Source organism: Chiloscyllium plagiosum, unplaced genomic scaffold, assembly GCF_037043375.1.
Source record: "Chiloscyllium plagiosum isolate Xiang-an unplaced genomic scaffold, Cpla_swu_hap1 HiC_scaffold_21, whole genome shotgun sequence".
Lineage (NCBI taxonomy): Eukaryota > Metazoa > Chordata > Chondrichthyes > Orectolobiformes > Hemiscylliidae > Chiloscyllium > Chiloscyllium plagiosum.
Window position 1 is genome coordinate 78,547,893 of NW_028270159.1, and position 15,020 is coordinate 78,562,912.

The 15,020-nt window shown below is 45.4% G+C and overlaps 1 long non-coding RNA gene and 3 other non-coding genes across 12 annotated transcripts in view; all 4 read left to right on the forward strand.

Moving 5' to 3' along the window:
- Nucleotides 1-15,020, forward strand: part of LOC148146456 (uncharacterized) — a 931,882-nt gene that overhangs the window by 63,817 nt on the left and 853,045 nt on the right. The window lies entirely within an intron of this gene.
- trnav-cac (transfer RNA valine (anticodon CAC)) lies at nt 2,244-2,316 on the forward strand. Its single transcript has one exon. It is a non-coding gene; the product is annotated as a tRNA-Val (tRNA).
- Nucleotides 5,292-5,364, forward strand: trnav-cac (transfer RNA valine (anticodon CAC)). The gene has a single exon. It is a non-coding gene; the product is annotated as a tRNA-Val (tRNA).
- trnav-cac (transfer RNA valine (anticodon CAC)) lies at nt 8,340-8,412 on the forward strand. The gene has a single exon. It is a non-coding gene; the product is annotated as a tRNA-Val (tRNA).

The window sequence follows — 15,020 nt, forward strand, 5'->3', positions numbered from 1 at the left end:
AACCAGAGACGTGAAGGTGACTCAGGCGTGAAAGCTCTTCACATCGAGAACAAAAAGCACTCAAGGGCAGTTAGCACCTCTTCCGGAGTGGGGGGTGCGGTGAGGTAATTACCTTGTGACTTCTGTTACTATGTTCAGAAACTAGCTTTTATATTGAGGTGAACAGAAATGGCATTTTTAAAAAGCACCATGGAATTTAACAAAATTTATCGAGTCGCTTGTCGTCGATTCCCACATAGGTTTCCAACGCAGTTGGTATCCATGTGGCTCATGTCCAGGTGTGAACATCTCTGCAGCACATTGCACGGTTAAGGTAAAAGGCAAGGAAAGTGGCTTCTAGAACTGGCTCCGAGGTCAGAGCATTCTCACAATGTGATCTGTCGTTCTCGGATTGTAATGTTACCTCCGGTTTAGGGTGGAGAACATTCTTTGGGACTCTTATTCTGAAAAAAAAACAGACACAGTGACTGAAACTATGCTGCACGGTATGATGTGGATTACGGCCTGCTCAGGTTTGTGCATTTTCCCTGTAGTCCGGTGTGTTTCGTGTTCCGTGTAAACGTGAAAGTCGTCCTGTTTCGAGCAATGGGTGAAATCATTTAGCAAAGCTAGATTCGAAATTGCAGTAATGTCAAGCAGCTCATGGTTATTTGACCAAATCATAAGCGAACCCATATTCTCAAGCACTCACAGATACATTTGTAGCTGAAAAGAGTCTGAGAAGATAGACTCAGTTTACCATTGATTTTTGTCTGGATTGATGGGCTATCAATATCTGCTGCGAAATTGACATTGTAGCTGTGCCAGTCCGACAGGACATCCCAGCAGCTGTGCGAGTCCGAGAGGAATCATGGAACCCTTATCATGTGACTTTGCATCTGTTGTTATGCAGGAGCACAATTGGAAATACAAGAAAATGAGGAGGCGCGGCCGGCTGGTAGTGTGGCCGAGCGGTCTAAGGCGCATGATCCCGGTTCCAGTCTCGAAAGGGGCGTGGGTTCGAATCCCACCACTGCCATTTCTGCTGATCAACTCCAACGCTGCTGCTTGTTAAAATGCTGTTTCGGTGCCCACTGTATATTGATATTGAAAACAAAAGTAAAATGGGTTTGCTTCCCAGGGAACGACCTGTGGTGTGGGATACTGCCAAATATTTCAAAATGTCTCTACTGTCATGATCGTGTTCGCCTCCCGCTCGGAAAATCGCAAACAGTTCTGCCATCCCAGGCAAGTTGAGCTTTTTGAAAGAGTCGTTTGGAAATGCCCTGTTGTTAGTTGTGAGATGACTTTATGACTCATGCCCTCGGACTGTATCACATTTAGCATTCATGCATCTCTGTGTCTGAAAATGCATGAGATATGCCAGTTTGTTTGTGTTCCGTGTTAAATGCTTTCTGTTTTGCGATTCGCTCAATACATTTCGATTTAACAGGGTTTCTGAGGTAACTTCCAGCAGCAAAAATTCTCAGCAGAGGATCTGGGAAAATTTCGCAGAGTATGGTCAGTCGGAGCTAAAGTAAGGAAGTCGTTCGTTTCTGCAGTGTTTCACAATACTACCTCTCCCGTGAGCAGTCGAACAGACTAAATGTTTGTGCCACAGACTGCGATGGCAAACTCCGCTAAAAAGTAATCCTTTAAAGCCGGTGGAAGCAACATGACGTAATTGGGGTACATCGTGGAAAAAGATACTTCGGTGGACCTCATCCGTGCTCACCACATCGCCAAAATTAAACAAGTCCCGTTCCCCAGCATTTGGCCCCAATCCCTCTAAACGCATCATATCCAGAAACTCACCCGATTACCTTTGCAATTTTCTGAGTGTAATAGCCTCCTCCACTTCCTCTGGTAGATCATTCCAAACACGCACAACCTTGTTTGTGGGAAATGTGCCTCAGGTCCTTTGTCACTTTCAGCCCAATCACCTTAAAGCTATGCTCTCGAGTTTTCAACTCACACCAACTTGGGTAAAACTCAGTTAACCACCCTTCCATAAGGTCATGTCGCAGCTGTTACGCTGCAGGGAAAGTCGTCCCAGCCTATTCCACCTCGCCCTACGGTATAAACATCGACGACAGCTTTGTCTATATTTTGTCATCAATTTAACGTGTCTTTTTTTTAACGTTTTCAAGATGTCAATTACGCTGGACAACAACGAGCTCTTGGAAACAAAAAGGTGAAACGTAGAACGGATTCAACTTTCAGTGTTGGACGCCATTGAGTCGCAGCACTGCCGATTCCGGCTTGTTTCTGTAGTGTAGTGGTCATCACGTTCGCCTCACACGCGAAAGGTCCCCAGTTCGAAACTGGGCAGAAACTGCTTTGTTCTTCAACTGCATCCTTTTACATGGACAAGAGCTGAACTTTCTTGCATGCTTTCCCATCTGCAAACCTGCCTTCGAATTTGCTTGACCAAATCTGCTCTGGTAGTGAAATGTAATGCAATTCCATTTAATTACAGTGCAAAGCGTTGTTAAGTTTTTCTCCAACCTGGTTCTGATCATATGCCATTCTGTTGGAGAGTGTAGTTACCGCCTTCTGATCCTTCCACGAAAAGCAGTACCGCATTTGCCTTCCTTGCGCAGGCGGCTCGGTTCAAAGACAGGAAAGAAGCAGATGCTCTGGTGTCACAGCGCACCACGAATTCCTGAACTTGTCTGTTTGTCAAATGTACCCCAAGGTCATCTCAGAAAGAACTCATTTGGAAGCTGTCAATCGTGATTCAACGTGCGAGAATTGGCACTAGATATCCTGAATCATGTTTTGGAGCAATTCGCACGTTAGTGGCTCATTTAATCAGCAACAGCAATGAAAGAAATTGCACTCTCAGAGGAACCTTTCGACTTGCGCATTCATAGCGTCGCTAGTATTAAGGTCCGCCCCGAGATCTAAGTCATGTTGGAACTGAAACGGAGGAATCGACAGAGAGACTACAGAATGACATCGCATCCATTTGGTTTTCTTTAAATTACTGACGAGCAGGAAAATGTAAACGGGGAGGGCGAGTGGAGAAGTGAGGCAGTTGCAGCTCTGGTGAAATTCCTTCTTTGTGATTCACTCAGCAACCAGAGACGTGAAGGTGACTCAGGCGTGAAAGCTCTTCACATCGAGAACAAAAAGCACTCAAGGGCAGTTAGCACCTCTTCCGGAGTGGGGGGTGCGGTGAGGTAATTACCTTGTGACTTCTGTTACTATGTTCAGAAACTAGCTTTTATATTGAGGTGAACAGAAATGGCATTTTTAAAAAGCACCATGGAATTTAACAAAATTTATCGAGTCGCTTGTCGTCGATTCCCACATAGGTTTCCAACGCAGTTGGTATCCATGTGGCTCATGTCCAGGTGTGAACATCTCTGCAGCACATTGCACGGTTAAGGTAAAAGGCAAGGAAAGTGGCTTCTAGAACTGGCTCCGAGGTCAGAGCATTCTCACAATGTGATCTGTCGTTCTCGGATTGTAATGTTACCTCCGGTTTTAGGGTGGAGAACATTCTTTGGGACTCTTATTCTGAAAAAAAAACAGACACAGTGACTGAAACTATGCTGCACGGTATGATGTGGATTACGGCCTGCTCAGGTTTGTGCATTTTCCCTGTAGTCCGGTGTGTTTCGTGTTCCGTGTAAAGTCGTCCTGTTTCGAGCAATGGGTGAAATCATTTAGCAAAGCTAGATTCGAAATTGCAGTAATGTCAAGCAGCTCATGGTTATTTGACCAAATCATAAGCGAACCCATATTCTCAAGCACTCACAGATACATTTGTAGCTGAAAAGAGTCTGAGAAGATAGACTCAGTTTACCATTGATTTTTGTCTGGATTGATGGGCTATCAATATCTGCTGCGAAATTGACATTGTAGCTGTGCCAGTCCGACAGGACATCCCAGCAGCTGTGCGAGTCCGAGAGGAATCATGGAACCCTTATCATGTGACTTTGCATCTGTTGTTATGCAGGAGCACAATTGGAAATACAAGAAAATGAGGAGGCGCGGCCGGCTGGTAGTGTGGCCGAGCGGTCTAAGGCGCTGGATCCAGGTTCTAGTTTCGAAAGGGGCGTGGGTTCGAATCCCACCACTGCCATTTCTGCTGATCAACTCCAACGCTGCAGCTTGTTAAAATGCTGTTTCGGTGCCCACTGTATATTGATATTGAAAACAAAATGGGTTTGCTTCCCAGGGAACGACCTGTGGTGTGGGATACTGCCAAATATTTCAAAATGTCTCTACTGTCATGATCGTGTTCGCCTCCCGCTCGGAAAATCGCAAGCAGTTCTGCCATCCCAGGCAAGTTGAGCTTTTTGAAAGAGTCGTTTGGAAATGCCCTGTTGTTAGTTGTGAGATTACTTTATGACTCATGCCCTCGGACTGTATCACATTTAGCATTCATGCATCTCTGTGTCTGAAAATGCATGAGATATGCCAGTTTGTTTGTGTTCCGTGTTAAATGCTTTCTGTTTTGCGATTCGCTCAATACATTTCGATTTAACAGGGTTTCTGAGGTAACTTCCAGCAGCAAAATTTCTCAGCAGAGGATCTGGGAAAATTTCGCAGAGTATGGTCAGTCGGAGCTAAAGTAAGGAAGTCGTTCGTTTCTGCAGTGTTTCACAATACTACCTCTCCCGTGAGCAGTCGAACAGACTAAATGTTTGTGCCACAGACTGCGATGGCAAACTCCGCTAAAAAGTAATCCTTTAAAGCCGGTGGAAGCAACATGACGTAATTGGGGTACATCGTGGAAAAAGATACTTCGGTGGACCTCATCCGTGCTCACCACATCGCCAAAATTAAACAAGTCCCGTTCCCCAGCATTTGGCCCCAATCCCTCTAAACGCATCATATCCAGAAACTCACCCGATTACCTTTGCAATTTTCTGAGTGTAATAGCCTCCTCCACTTCCTCTGGTAGATCATTCCAAACACGCACAACCTTGTTTGTGGGAAATGTGCCTCAGGTCCTTTGTCACTTTCAGCCCAATCACCTTAAAGCTATGCTCTCGTGTTTTCAACTCACACCAACTTGGGTAAAACTCAGTTAACCACCCTTCCATAAGGTCATGTCGCAGCTGTGACGCTGCAGGGAAAGTCGTCCCAGCCTATTCCACCTCGCCCTACGGTACAAACATCGACGACAGCTTTGTCTATATTTTGTCATCAATTTAACGTGTCTTTTTTTTTACGTTTTCAAGATGTCAATTACGCTGGACAACAACGAGCTCTTGGAAACAAAAAGGTGAAACGTAGAACGGATTCAACTTTCAGTGTTGGACGCCATTGAGTCGCAGCACTGCCGATTCCGGCTTGTTTCTGTAGTGTAGTGGTCATCACGTTCGCCTCACACGCGAAAGGTCCCCAGTTCGAAACTGGGCAGAAACTGCTTTGTTCTTCAACTGCATCCTTTTACATGGACAAGAGCTGAACTTTCTTGCATGCTTTCCCATCTGCAAACCTGCCTTCGAATTTGCTTGACCAAATCTGCTCTGGTAGTGAAATGTAATGCAATTCCATTTAATTACAGTGCAAAGCGTTGTTAAGTTTTTCTCCAACCTGGTTCTGATCATATGCCATTCTGTTGGAGAGTGTAGTTACCGCCTTCTGATCCTTCCACGAAAAGCAGTACCGCATTTGCCTTCCTTGCGCAGGCGGCTCGGTTCAAAGACAGGAAAGAAGCAGATGCTCTGGTGTCACAGCGCACCACGAATTCCTGAACTTGTCTGTTTGTCAAATGTACCCCAAGGTCATCTCAGAAAGAACTCATTTGGAAGCTGTCAATCGTGATTCAACGTGCGAGAATTGGCACTAGATATCCTGAATCATGTTTTGGAGCAATTCGCACGTTAGTGGCTCATTTAATCAGCAACAGCAATGAAAGAAATTGCACTCTCAGAGGAACCTTTCGACTTGCGCATTCATAGCGTCGCTAGTATTAAGGTCCGCCCCGAGATCTAAGTCATGTTGGAACTGAAACGGAGGAATCGACAGAGAGACTACAGAATGACATCGCATCCATTTGGTTTTCTTTAAATTACTGACGAGCAGGAAAATGTAAACGGGGAGGGCGAGTGGAGAAGTGAGGCAGTTGCAGCTCTGGTGAAATTCCTTCTTTGTGATTCACTCAGCAACCAGAGACGTGAAGGTGACTCAGGCGTGAAAGCTCTTCACATCGAGAACAAAAAGCACTCAAGGGCAGTTAGCACCTCTTCCGGAGTGGGGGGTGCGGTGAGGTAATTACCTTGTGACTTCTGTTACTATGTTCAGAAACTAGCTTTTATATTGAGGTGAACAGAAATGGCATTTTTAAAAAGCACCATGGAATTTAACAAAATTTATCGAGTCGCTTGTCGTCGATTCCCACATAGGTTTCCAACGCAGTTGGTATCCATGTGGCTCATGTCCAGGTGTGAACATCTCTGCAGCACATTGCACGGTTAAGGTAAAAGGCAAGGAAAGTGGCTTCTAGAACTGGCTCCGAGGTCAGAGCATTCTCACAATGTGATCTGTCGTTCTCGGATTGTAATGTTACCTCCGGTTTTAGGGTGGAGAACATTCTTTGGGACTCTTATTCTGAAAAAAAAACAGACACAGTGACTGAAACTATGCTGCACGGTATGATGTGGATTACGGCCTGCTCAGGTTTGTGCATTTTCCCTGTAGTCCGGTGTGTTTCGTGTTCCGTGTAAAGTCGTCCTGTTTCGAGCAATGGGTGAAATCATTTAGCAAAGCTAGATTCGAAATTGCAGTAATGTCAAGCAGCTCATGGTTATTTGACCAAATCATAAGCGAACCCATATTCTCAAGCACTCACAGATACATTTGTAGCTGAAAAGAGTCTGAGAAGATAGACTCAGTTTACCATTGATTTTTGTCTGGATTGATGGGCTATCAATATCTGCTGCGAAATTGACATTGTAGCTGTGCCAGTCCGACAGGACATCCCAGCAGCTGTGCGAGTCCGAGAGGAATCATGGAACCCTTATCATGTGACTTTGCATCTGTTGTTATGCAGGAGCACAATTGGAAATACAAGAAAATGAGGAGGCGCGGCCGGCTGGTAGTGTGGCCGAGCGGTCTAAGGCGCTGGATCCAGGTTCTAGTTTCGAAAGGGGCGTGGGTTCGAATCCCACCACTGCCATTTCTGCTGATCAACTCCAACGCTGCAGCTTGTTAAAATGCTGTTTCGGTGCCCACTGTATATTGATATTGAAAACAAAATGGGTTTGCTTCCCAGGGAACGACCTGTGGTGTGGGATACTGCCAAATATTTCAAAATGTCTCTACTGTCATGATCGTGTTCGCCTCCCGCTCGGAAAATCGCAAGCAGTTCTGCCATCCCAGGCAAGTTGAGCTTTTTGAAAGAGTCGTTTGGAAATGCCCTGTTGTTAGTTGTGAGATTACTTTATGACTCATGCCCTCGGACTGTATCACATTTAGCATTCATGCATCTCTGTGTCTGAAAATGCATGAGATATGCCAGTTTGTTTGTGTTCCGTGTTAAATGCTTTCTGTTTTGCGATTCGCTCAATACATTTCGATTTAACAGGGTTTCTGAGGTAACTTCCAGCAGCAAAATTTCTCAGCAGAGGATCTGGGAAAATTTCGCAGAGTATGGTCAGTCGGAGCTAAAGTAAGGAAGTCGTTCGTTTCTGCAGTGTTTCACAATACTACCTCTCCCGTGAGCAGTCGAACAGACTAAATGTTTGTGCCACAGACTGCGATGGCAAACTCCGCTAAAAAGTAATCCTTTAAAGCCGGTGGAAGCAACATGACGTAATTGGGGTACATCGTGGAAAAAGATACTTCGGTGGACCTCATCCGTGCTCACCACATCGCCAAAATTAAACAAGTCCCGTTCCCCAGCATTTGGCCCCAATCCCTCTAAACGCATCATATCCAGAAACTCACCCGATTACCTTTGCAATTTTCTGAGTGTAATAGCCTCCTCCACTTCCTCTGGTAGATCATTCCAAACACGCACAACCTTGTTTGTGGGAAATGTGCCTCAGGTCCTTTGTCACTTTCAGCCCAATCACCTTAAAGCTATGCTCTCGTGTTTTCAACTCACACCAACTTGGGTAAAACTCAGTTAACCACCCTTCCATAAGGTCATGTCGCAGCTGTGACGCTGCAGGGAAAGTCGTCCCAGCCTATTCCACCTCGCCCTACGGTACAAACATCGACGACAGCTTTGTCTATATTTTGTCATCAATTTAACGTGTCTTTTTTTTTACGTTTTCAAGATGTCAATTACGCTGGACAACAACGAGCTCTTGGAAACAAAAAGGTGAAACGTAGAACGGATTCAACTTTCAGTGTTGGACGCCATTGAGTCGCAGCACTGCCGATTCCGGCTTGTTTCTGTAGTGTAGTGGTCATCACGTTCGCCTCACACGCGAAAGGTCCCCAGTTCGAAACTGGGCAGAAACTGCTTTGTTCTTCAACTGCATCCTTTTACATGGACAAGAGCTGAACTTTCTTGCATGCTTTCCCATCTGCAAACCTGCCTTCGAATTTGCTTGACCAAATCTGCTCTGGTAGTGAAATGTAATGCAATTCCATTTAATTACAGTGCAAAGCGTTGTTAAGTTTTTCTCCAACCTGGTTCTGATCATATGCCATTCTGTTGGAGAGTGTAGTTACCGCCTTCTGATCCTTCCACGAAAAGCAGTACCGCATTTGCCTTCCTTGCGCAGGCGGCTCGGTTCAAAGACAGGAAAGAAGCAGATGCTCTGGTGTCACAGCGCACCACGAATTCCTGAACTTGTCTGTTTGTCAAATGTACCCCAAGGTCATCTCAGAAAGAACTCATTTGGAAGCTGTCAATCGTGATTCAACGTGCGAGAATTGGCACTAGATATCCTGAATCATGTTTTGGAGCAATTCGCACGTTAGTGGCTCATTTAATCAGCAACAGCAATGAAAGAAATTGCACTCTCAGAGGAACCTTTCGACTTGCGCATTCATAGCGTCGCTAGTATTAAGGTCCGCCCCGAGATCTAAGTCATGTTGGAACTGAAACGGAGGAATCGACAGAGAGACTACAGAATGACATCGCATCCATTTGGTTTTCTTTAAATTACTGACGAGCAGGAAAATGTAAACGGGGAGGGCGAGTGGAGAAGTGAGGCAGTTGCAGCTCTGGTGAAATTCCTTCTTTGTGATTCACTCAGCAACCAGAGACGTGAAGGTGACTCAGGCGTGAAAGCTCTTCACATCGAGAACAAAAAGCACTCAAGGGCAGTTAGCACCTCTTCCGGAGTGGGGGGTGCGGTGAGGTAATTACCTTGTGACTTCTGTTACTATGTTCAGAAACTAGCTTTTATATTGAGGTGAACAGAAATGGCATTTTTAAAAAGCACCATGGAATTTAACAAAATTTATCGAGTCGCTTGTCGTCGATTCCCACATAGGTTTCCAACGCAGTTGGTATCCATGTGGCTCATGTCCAGGTGTGAACATCTCTGCAGCACATTGCACGGTTAAGGTAAAAGGCAAGGAAAGTGGCTTCTAGAACTGGCTCCGAGGTCAGAGCATTCTCACAATGTGATCTGTCGTTCTCGGATTGTAATGTTACCTCCGGTTTTAGGGTGGAGAACATTCTTTGGGACTCTTATTCTGAAAAAAAAACAGACACAGTGACTGAAACTATGCTGCACGGTATGATGTGGATTACGGCCTGCTCAGGTTTGTGCATTTTCCCTGTAGTCCGGTGTGTTTCGTGTTCCGTGTAAACGTGAAAGTCGTCCTGTTTCGAGCAATGGGTGAAATCATTTAGCAAAGCTAGATTCGAAATTGCAGTAATGTCAAGCAGCTCATGGTTATTTGACCAAATCATAAGCGAACCCATATTCTCAAGCACTCACAGATACATTTGTAGCTGAAAAGAGTCTGAGAAGATAGACTCAGTTTACCATTGATTTTTGTCTGGATTGATGGGCTATCAATATCTGCTGCGAAATTGACATTGTAGCTGTGCCAGTCCGACAGGACATCCCAGCAGCTGTGCGAGTCCGAGAGGAATCATGGAACCCTTATCATGTGACTTTGCATCTGTTGTTATGCAGGAGCACAATTGGAAATACAAGAAAATGAGGAGGCGCGGCCGGCTGGTAGTGTGGCCGAGCGGTCTAAGGCGCTGGATCCAGGTTCTAGTTTCGAAAGGGGCGTGGGTTCGAATCCCACCACTGCCATTTCTGCTGATCAACTCCAACGCTGCAGCTTGTTAAAATGCTGTTTCGGTGCCCACTGTATATTGATATTGAAAACAAAATGGGTTTGCTTCCCAGGGAACGACCTGTGGTGTGGGATACTGCCAAATATTTCAAAATGTCTCTACTGTCATGATCGTGTTCGCCTCCCGCTCGGAAAATCGCAAGCAGTTCTGCCATCCCAGGCAAGTTGAGCTTTTTGAAAGAGTCGTTTGGAAATGCCCTGTTGTTAATTGTGAGATTACTTTATGACTCATGCCCTCGGACTGTATCACATTTAGCATTCATGCATCTCTGTGTCTGAAAATGCATGAGATATGCCAGTTTGTTTGTGTTCCGTGTTAAATGCTTTCTGTTTTGCGATTCGCTCAATACATTTCGATTTAACAGGGTTTCTGAGGTAACTTCCAGCAGCAAAAATTCTCAGCAGAGGATCTGGGAAAATTTCGCAGAGTATGGTCAGTCGGAGCTAAAGTAAGGAAGTCGTTCGTTTCTGCAGTGTTTCACAATACTACCTCTCCCGTGAGCAGTCGAACAGACTAAATGTTTGTGCCACAGACTGCGATGGCAAACTCCGCTAAAAAGTAATCCTTTAAAGCCGGTGGAAGCAACATGACGTAATTGGGGTACATCGTGGAAAAAGATACTTCGGTGGACCTCATCCGTGCTCACCACATCGCCAAAATTAAACAAGTCCCGTTCCCCAGCATTTGGCCCCAATCCCTCTAAACGCATCATATCCAGAAACTCACCCGATTACCTTTGCAATTTTCTGAGTGTAATAGCCTGCTCCACTTCCTCTGGCAGATCATTCCAAACACGCACAACCTTCTTTGTGGGAAATGTGCCTCAGGTCCTTTGTCACTTTCAGCCCAATCACCTTAAAGCTATGCTCTCGAGTTTTCAACTCACACCAACTTGGGTAAAACTCAGTTAACCACCCTTCCATAAGGTCATGTCGCAGCTGTTACGCTGCAGGGAAAGTCGTCCCAGCCTATTCCACCTCGCCCTACGGTACAAACATCGACGACAGCTTTGTCTATATTTTGTCATCAATTTAACGTGTCTTTTTTTTTACGTTTTCAAGATGTCAATTACGCTGGACAACAACGAGCTATTGGAAACAAAAAGGTGAAACGTAGAACCGATTCAACTTTCAGTGTTGGACGCCATTGAGTCGCAGCACTGCCGCTTCCGGCTTATTTCTGTAGTGTAGTGGTCATCACGTTCGCCTCACACGCGAAAGGTCCCCAGTTCGAAACTGGGCAGAAACTGCTTTGTTCTTCAACTGCATCCTTTTACATGGACAAGAGCTGAACTTTCTTGCATGCTTTCCCATCTGCAAACCTGCCTTCGAATTTGCTTGAACAAATCTGCTCTGGTAGTGAAATGTAATGCAATTCCATTTAATTACAGTGCAAAGCGTTGTTAAGTTTTTCTCCAACCTGGTTCTGATCATATGCCATTCTGTTGGAGAGTGTAGTTACCGCCTTCTGATCCTTCCACGAAAAGCAGTACCGCATTTGCCTTCCTTGCGCAGGCGGCTCGGTTCAAAGACAGGAAAGAAGCAGATGCTCTGGTGTCACAGCGCACCACGAATTCCTGAACTTGTCTGTTTGTCAAATGTACCCCAAGGTCATCTCAGAAAGACCTCATTTGGAAGCTGTCAATCGTGATTCAACGTGCGAGAATTGGCACCAGATATCCTGAATCATGTTTTGGAGCAATTCGCACGTTAGTGGCTCATTCAATCAGCAACAGCAATGAAAGAAATTGCACTCTCAGAGGATCCTTTCGACTTGCGCATTCATAGCGTCGCTAGTATTAAGGTCCGCCCCGAGATCTAAGTCATGTTGGAACTGAAACGGAGGAATCGACAGAGAGACTACAGAATGACATCGCATCCATTTGGTTTTCTTTAAATTACTGACGAGCAGGAAAATGTAAACGGGGAGGGCGAGTGCAGAAGTGAGGCAGTTGCAGCTCTGGTGAAATTCCTTCTTTGTGATTCACTCAGCAACCAGAGACGTGAAGGTGACTCAGGCGTGAAAGCTCTTCACATCGAGAACAAAAAGCACTCAAGGGCAGTTAGCACCTCCTCCGGAGTGGGGGGTGCGGTGAGGTAATTACCTTGTGACTTCTGTTACTATGTTCAGAAACTAGCTTTTATATTGAGGTGAACAGAAATGGCATTTTTAAAAAGCACCATGGAATTAAACAAAATTTATCGAGTCGCTTGTCGTCGATTCCCACATAGGTTTCCAACGCAGTTGGTATCCATGTGGCTCATGTCCAGGTGTGAACATCTCTGCAGCACATTGCACGGTTAAGGTAAAAGGCAAGGAAAGTGGCTTCTAGAACTGGCTCCGAGGTCAGAGCATTCTCACAATGTGATCTGTCGTTCTCGGATTGTAATGTTACCTCCGGTTTAGGGTGGAGAACATTCTTTGGGACTCTTATTCTGAAAAAAAAACAGACACAGTGACTGAAACTATGCTGCACGGTATGATGTGGATTACGGCCTGCTCAGGTTTGTGCATTTTCCCTGTAGTCCGGTGTGTTTCGTGTTCCGTGTAAAGTCGTCCTGTTTCGAGCAATGGGTGAAATCATTTAGCAAAGCTAGATTCGAAATTGCAGTAATGTCAAGCAGCTCATGGTTATTTGACCAAATCATAAGCGAACCCATATTCTCAAGCACTCACAGATACATTTGTAGCTGAAAAGAGTCTGAGAAGATAGACTCAGTTTACCATTGATTTTTGTCTGGATTGATGGGCTATCAATATCTGCTGCGAAATTGACATTGTAGCTGTGCCAGTCCGACAGGACATCCCAGCAGCTGTGCGAGTCCGAGAGGAATCATGGAACCCTTATCATGTGACTTTGCATCTGTTGTTATGCAGGAGCACAATTGGAAATACAAGAAAATGAGGAGGCGCGGCCGGCTGGTAGTGTGGCCGAGCGGTCTAAGGCGCTGGATCCAGGTTCTAGTTTCGAAAGGGGCGTGGGTTCGAATCCCACCACTGCCATTTCTGCTGATCAACTCCAACGCTGCAGCTTGTTAAAATGCTGTTTCGGTGCCCACTGTATATTGATATTGAAAACAAAATGGGTTTGCTTCCCAGGGAACGACCTGTGGTGTGGGATACTGCCAAATATTTCAAAATGTCTCTACTGTCATGATCGTGTTCGCCTCCCGCTCGGAAAATCGCAAGCAGTTCTGCCATCCCAGGCAAGTTGAGCTTTTTGAAAGAGTCGTTTGGAAATGCCCTGTTGTTAGTTGTGAGATTACTTTATGACTCATGCCCTCGGACTGTATCACATTTAGCATTCATGCATCTCTGTGTCTGAAAATGCATGAGATATGCCAGTTTGTTTGTGTTCCGTGTTAAATGCTTTCTGTTTTGCGATTCGCTCAATACATTTCGATTTAACAGGGTTTCTGAGGTAACTTCCAGCAGCAAAAATTCTCAGCAGAGGATCTGGGAAAATTTCGCAGAGTATGGTCAGTCGGAGCTAAAGTAAGGAAGTCGTTCGTTTCTGCAGTGTTTCACAATACTACCTCTCCCGTGAGCAGTCGAACAGACTAAATGTTTGTGCCACAGACTGCGATGGCAAACTCCGCTAAAAAGTAATCCTTTAAAGCCGGTGGAAGCAACATGACGTAATTGGGGTACATCGTGGAAAAAGATACTTCGGTGGACCTCATCCGTGCTCACCACATCGCCAAAATTAAACAAGTCCCGTTCCCCAGCATTTGGCCCCAATCCCTCTAAACGCATCATATCCAGAAACTCACCCGATTACCTTTGCAATTTTCTGAGTGTAATAGCCTGCTCCACTTCCTCTGGCAGATCATTCCAAACACGCACAACCTTCTTTGTGGGAAATGTGCCTCAGGTCCTTTGTCACTTTCAGCCCAATCACCTTAAAGCTATGCTCTCGAGTTTTCAACTCACACCAACTTGGGTAAAACTCAGTTAACCACCCTTCCATAAGGTCATGTCGCAGCTGTTACGCTGCAGGGAAAGTCGTCCCAGCCTATTCCACCTCGCCCTACGGTACAAACATCGACGACAGCTTTGTCTATATTTTGTCATCAATTTAACGTGTCTTTTTTTTTACGTTTTCAAGATGTCAATTACGCTGGACAACAACGAGCTATTGGAAACAAAAAGGTGAAACGTAGAACGGATTCAACTTTCAGTGTTGGACGCCATTGAGTCGCAGCACTGCCGCTTCCGGCTTATTTCTGTAGTGTAGTGGTCATCACGTTCGCCTCACACGCGAAAGGTCCCCAGTTCGAAACTGGGCAGAAACTGCTTTGTTCTTCAACTGCATCCTTTTACATGGACAAGAGCTGAACTTTCTTGCATGCTTTCCCATCTGCAAACCTGCCTTCGAATTTGCTTGAACAAATCTGCTCTGGTAGTGAAATGTAATGCAATTCCATTTAATTACAGTGCAAAGCGTTGTTAAGTTTTTCTCCAACCTGGTTCTGATCATATGCCATTCTGTTGGAGAGTGTAGTTACCGCCTTCTGATCCTTCCACGAAAAGCAGTACCGCATTTGCCTTCCTTGCGCAGGCGGCTCGGTTCAAAGACAGGAAAGAAGCAGATGCTCTGGTGTCACAGCGCACCACGAATTCCTGAACTTGTCTGTTTGTCAAATGTACCCCAAGGTCATCTCAGAAAGACCTCATTTGGAAGCTGTCAATCGTGATTCAACGTGCGAGAATTGGCACCAGATATCCTGAATCATGTTTTGGAGCAATTCGCACGTTAGTGGCTCATTCAATCAGCAACAGCAATGAAAGAAATTGCACT